The sequence below is a fragment of the Lampris incognitus genome, chromosome 2, assembly GCF_029633865.1.
Source record: "Lampris incognitus isolate fLamInc1 chromosome 2, fLamInc1.hap2, whole genome shotgun sequence".
NCBI classification, from domain to species: Eukaryota; Metazoa; Chordata; class Actinopteri; order Lampriformes; family Lampridae; genus Lampris; species Lampris incognitus.
In genome coordinates, this window is record NC_079212.1 from 11,743,808 (window position 1) to 11,749,807 (window position 6,000).

Sequence of the window (6,000 nt, forward strand, 5' to 3'; positions counted from 1 at the left end):
CGCCTCAAGGCTCACTCAAAGCAACATTTTCTAAATGCCTTGCAGCGTTGAAGTGTGCTTCTGTAAACCAAATGCTTTGAATGACGTCAGCTTTCTAAAATGTTTGAAATGATATAGCTATATAGATATACTTGGCAAAAAAAAAAAATTAGAAGCAACGCTCGATTATTTCAAAGATTTTCTCCAACTTAAATTCATAAATGGAAACATCAGCCGAAAATGATTTACTAGGCACTAGATCAGTCTGACATAATTTCAGCCACAAATATACTACCTCAGTTGGTCACAAAACATAAGATGGGGTCACAAGTCAGTATCTGGTGTGACCACTATTTGCCTCATACAGCGTAAAACTTCTCCTTCCCATAGAGTTGATCGGGTTGTTTACTGCGGCTTGTGGAATGTTGTCCCACTTCTCTTCAATGGCTGTGCAAAGTCCCCCCCCCCTTTTCTCCCCAGTTCTACCCGTCCAATCACCCCACTCTCCCGAGCTGTCCCGGTCGCTGCTCCACCCCCTCTGCCGATCCGGGGAGGGCTGCAGACTACCACACGCCTCCTCCGATACATGTGGCATCACCAGCTGCTGCTTTTCACCTGACAGTGAGGAGTTTCGCCAGGGGGACGCAGCGCGTGGGAGGATCACGCTATTCCCCCCCGTTTCCCCTCCTTCCCGGACAGGCGCCCTGACCGACCAGAGGAGGCGCTAGTGCAGCGACCAGGACACATACCCACATTCGGCTTCCCACCCGCAGCCACGGACAATTGTGTCTGTAGGGATGCTCAACCAAGCCGGAGGTAACACGGGGATTCGAACCGGCGATTCCCATGTTGGTAGGCAACGGAATAGACCGCTATGCTACCCGGATGGGCTGTGCAAAGTTATTTGATATTTATAGGAACTGGTACACGTGCTAGTCCAGAACATCCCAAGCATGCTCACTGGGCAACATGTCTGGTGTGAATGCAGGCCGTGGAAGAACAGGGACACTTTCTGCTGCCAGATATACAGACATACAGTACAGACCCTTGCAACATGTGGCCGTGCATTATCATGCTGAAACATGAGTTGATGGTGGCGGCACAACATCAATGGCACAACAATGGGCCTCCGGATCTCATCCTGGTATCTCTGTGCATTCAAACTGCCACTGACAAATTGCACTTTGTCCCTACGATATACCTGCCAACACCAAAACACCACCACCTCCCATGGGCCACCCTTCCAACAACACTGGCATCAGCAAACCGCTTACCCTCATGGCACCATACACACCGCCCTCCATCTGCCCGATACAGCGGAAACTGGCATTCATGGCTGAAGGGGACCCGTCTCCAGCATGCTAGGGGCCATCGCCGGTGAACATTTGCCAACTTAGTTAAGGTGCCATACCGCATTCTGGGCTAGACTCTGTTCGGGACGTCCTGCTCGGCGTCCTTACCAGGCGGAGGAACCGCTCCGAGATGGTTTCTGACAGTTTGATCAAGAAGTCTTTGGTTGTGCAAACCATCTGTTTCGTCAGCTGTCAGTGTGACAATCCCGCAGGTGCAGAAGTCTGACGTAGCGTTATTGGGCTGGTGTGGTCACAAGTGGTCTACAGTTGCGAGGCTCGGCCGTCCTGTTAAAAAATGTGAAACTACTCAGCTTACGGCAGAGAAACTACATTCGATATTCTGGCAACAGCTCTAATCAACATTCCTTCAATCAGCATGCCAATTGCACCGTCTCTCAACATTTGTGGCATCTCTGGCATGATACTGTGCATCAAAATCTGCACATTGTGGCCGGCAGATGATATATGATTAAATAAGATGACATAGTATATACTAATTTGTAAGCAAAACCTAAGAATTAAGCTCACCGAGTGCCAACTGGTAATTGGTTGGTAATTGCCAACTGTGGCAGTTACCTGACAAAAAAAATTGAACTCACAAGCTCTTAACGTCAAGGTAGTCAAATAAATTACAACTTTAGTCAAAAGTGTTTAGTCAAAAGCTGGTTTAGACCTTGACACTAAGTATTTGCCAAAAAAAATACATGAAATGTGGGATTTTACAAATTTTGATCTGCAAACAGAGATGTAAGCAGTGTCAGCACATACACAGATTCATACCACTGTACCTGCACATTCACGTGAGCAAACCACAGGTAGAGCGAAGAAGAGGCAGAACTGGGGGGGGGGGTTAGTGGATAGTTTGTCAACATTCTGGCTAATTCTCTTCTCTGGGGATCCCAGCATCTCCCCCTCTGCACCTCCTCTCAGCACAGCATCTCCACTCACCCAAACAAAGACACACACCCCGCACGCACACACCTGTCTTAATGCCTTGTCAACACCGGCTCGTAACACAGCCCTCCCCCCTCTGCCCACCGGGCCTGATGTGACAGGAACATCAGCGCTTGTTTGATCGGCCCATAAATTAGGAGCTGCAAATGTTTGCAGAGTTTAACCTTGTATAGAAGGGGGGGGGTGTTTGAAGAATAAAGAGAAATTTAACGGTGTGTTTGTGTGTGTGTGTGCACATTCACACCCCCACATGCACGTACTTGAGTGTAAATAATGGTGGGAGGAATCTTGAAAAGGCTAGACTTCACCTTTACACCCTTTCAGCCCAACGCTCCTCAGCTTTGTTCTCTAAATAGGGCTGCGGGTCTTTTCAGCAGTGGGTTCTGGCGCTACACTCTCTTCAACTTTATTCTCAAGGCCTCATTATTCCTCATTCCAGTGTTCCCTACCAACGCCGTGCTGGTTTTAAAGAAGAGGGGACGGTACTTCTCTTTCACTACTGGATTATTATGTCACAACAGGGGCAGAAATTGTTTGCACATAATTTCAATTATACGAATGTGGAAGAAATTTCTCTGGTTGGGAAGTGACAACTACCGCAAAAATCACCTTCTACTTACTACTTGCTGTCATTATCTGGCAATTTTGGTTATTTTGTTTCTTAGGAAATATGTTTAGTTAGCTAGCTAGCTAGCTAGCTAGCTAGATACACACTCAAAAGTAAAATAAATATACAGGTATAATTTAAACACCTTTCCTTTTTTATCAATATTGTGTCTAGCAGACAAAGGACAGATCCTTGCAGCAATGTCTCTAACTCAGTAACCCCCCCCCCTCCATCCAACGCTGCCATTCCTTTATGCAGCTCCAGCGTTTATCATCCTGAAACAGGCCATTTTGTCAGCTTAGCCGGTGTCGAGTCCTCCCCTGATCCATCATGGCAGCCCTAGTTAAGGTTGAAAAAAAAAAAGGGTGACAAGCTCTCTAGGCTTCCGGTTTAGTTAAGGGGGTTGCCTTTAGGGTCACGCCAAGGACAACTGGCTTCACGCACCACCTGCCAATAATGTCAACAAGGAGTAACAGCACCATGCTGATGTGGCCTGTTTCACTGGAGGCTTTGCTGGCAGTAATGGCCATATCTCTCCCACATGGTGCCCAGCTCTCAGGAATCTCCCCCGCAGCGCGCAGCACAGCGCAATCTCCCCACAGCCCCGAGAGACAGTTCACAACCCACACACAGCACACCAAGTCCCCAGTACACCTCCAGTCCATGTTGCTCCACCTGCACCAACTCTGAATGCAAAAATGATGAAATGAGGGACAAATTGTTTTACGACCACATTTTATGGTAATGCTATTCAACCAAAAAAGCACGGAGTCGTTGTTTTTTTTAAAAAATTTCTTCACTAGTCACCCGAGTCAAACATATCTGTAGTTAAAAAAGCTTTTACATCTCTGGCTCGTTTTTACCATATGAACCTTCCCGACCTCTCGAGCCGCCTGGGAACGGTCTGTTAACGTTTCTCAGAGTTAGACGAGAACGTGGTGAAGCAGCATGTGGTTATCATGTTACACACGATACACAAACAAACTTCACATGCACACACACACATTTCCAGAAGATATAAGACTCGCCCCAACTCCGAGCACTCTCAGATCTAGGCTAAAAACCTTTATGTTTTGTTGCTTTTAATAGAATCTCCAGCCTACTGAGAGCTGCACTTTGGACCATTTTTCACTATGCACCGTCATTCTGCCCTTTAAACAATTTCATCTATTTCTGCCCTTTAATTTAATTAATTCAAATTGTTTTTCAAATTGCATTTTCATCTTTTTTTTAATCTTTTATTGTTTTTTTGAAATGTCTTTTTATCTTATATTGCATTTATTATTCAATGTATTTTTATGCCTTATGTAAAGCACTTTGGTTTGCCATTGTATATGAATTTTGCTGCACAAATAAACTTGCCTGGCCTTTTCAGGGTTCAAGTTTATCTTTATTGTCCCACAAGGGGAAATGTGTTATGCAGCCTGGGTTCACATAATGACATAACACAAAAGGACAACATCAACAACAGCATCAACAATAAATCTCCGAAGTTGTTCAGGGGAATGGAAATTCATACCAAGTACAAATATGCACGTGTGCAAATGTGCCGGAGTACTGCAAGGAATGCAGAGAGAGTGCTAACTGATATCAAGCATATCAAGAGCATGCGGGATGAAAGAGACATGGGGTTTTTTAGTCCCCCCAACACGTGCCCTGAAACGACGGCCTGAGGGCAACAGCTCAGACTCCCTGTGGAGTGGATGGTCCTGGCAGTCCGATATAGCATTAGTCTCCTAAGGACCTGCCTGTTACAAATGACCAAAATCTTGGCCTGACACCTCCCTGAGATCCTACTGAGCATTTCAACAAGACTTCCAAGTCTGTTCTTATTGGACAGGTTTAGCTTTCCAAACCAAGTAGTAATACAAAAAGTCAAAACGGATTCAACGAGGGCGTCCAGGTAGCATGGCGGTCTATTCCGTTGCCTACCAACACGGGGATCGCCGGATCGAATCCCGTGTTACCGCTGGCTTGGTCGGGTGTCCCTACAAGACACAATTGGCCATGTCTGTGGGTGCGGATGTGGGTATGTGTCGTGGTCGCTGCACTAGCGCCTCCTCTGGTTGGTCGGGGCACCTATTTGGGGGGGGGGGCAATAGCGTTATCCTCCCATGCTCTATGTCCTCCTGGTGAAACTCCTCACTGTCAGGTGAAAAAGAAGCGGCTGGCGACTCCACATGTATCAGAGGAGGCATGTGGTAGTCTGCAGCCCTCCTCAGATCGGCAGAGGGGGTGGAGCAGCAACCGGGATGGCTCGGAAAAGTGGGGCAATTGGCCGGATACAATTGGGGAGAAAAAGGGAGGGGGGGGGGGACGAATAAAAGATTCGATGAAACTTCTTTAAGGACACCTTACAGAACCCAGTTAAGAAAAAAAATACAAGCAGCACTGTATCAGACCGCATAAAATCAAAATAAAGCAGGGTAGGCAATAAAAAGTTAGCACAACAACTAAGTATGAAATCATCATCTGCACAAAACTCAATGAAGCGTGGGTCAGACCGAATATGCCAGTTTGAAAAGGTGTGTTTTGAGATCTCAGTAGAAACATTAAAAAAGTTCATTTTTCTCAGGAAAAAAGTCTTTGTTGGGTCTTTATAGAGGCAGCATCAATATGGGATTCAAAACACTTTCTTTTTTTTTTATTATCATAAACAATACCCAAATACTTGCAGCTCTCCACTAGGTCAATGTCAGCAGCTTTTATAACAGTTGGCAGTGGGCTTGGTGCTGACTTTTGGAAATCAATAGTGATTTCTTTTGTTTTTGGCACATTTAGATGGAGGAAAGACTCATCACACCAAGCCACCACCGGCCCCCGATCCTGTTCCTCCCCTTCAGGGAGGCTAACAATAAACTGTTAAGATGTCAGTTTTTGTTTTTTAATTAAATTTGATTCCTCCCCCCTTTTCTCTTCTCCCCAATTGTACCCGTCCAACTACCCCACTCTTCCGAGCCGTCCTGGGCACTGCTCCACCCCCTCCGCCGATGCGGAGAGGGCTGCAGACTACCACATGCCTCCTCCGATACATGTGGAGTCACCAGCCGCTTCTTTTCACCTGACAGTGAGGAGTTTCGCCAGGGGGACGTAGTGCGTGGGAGGATC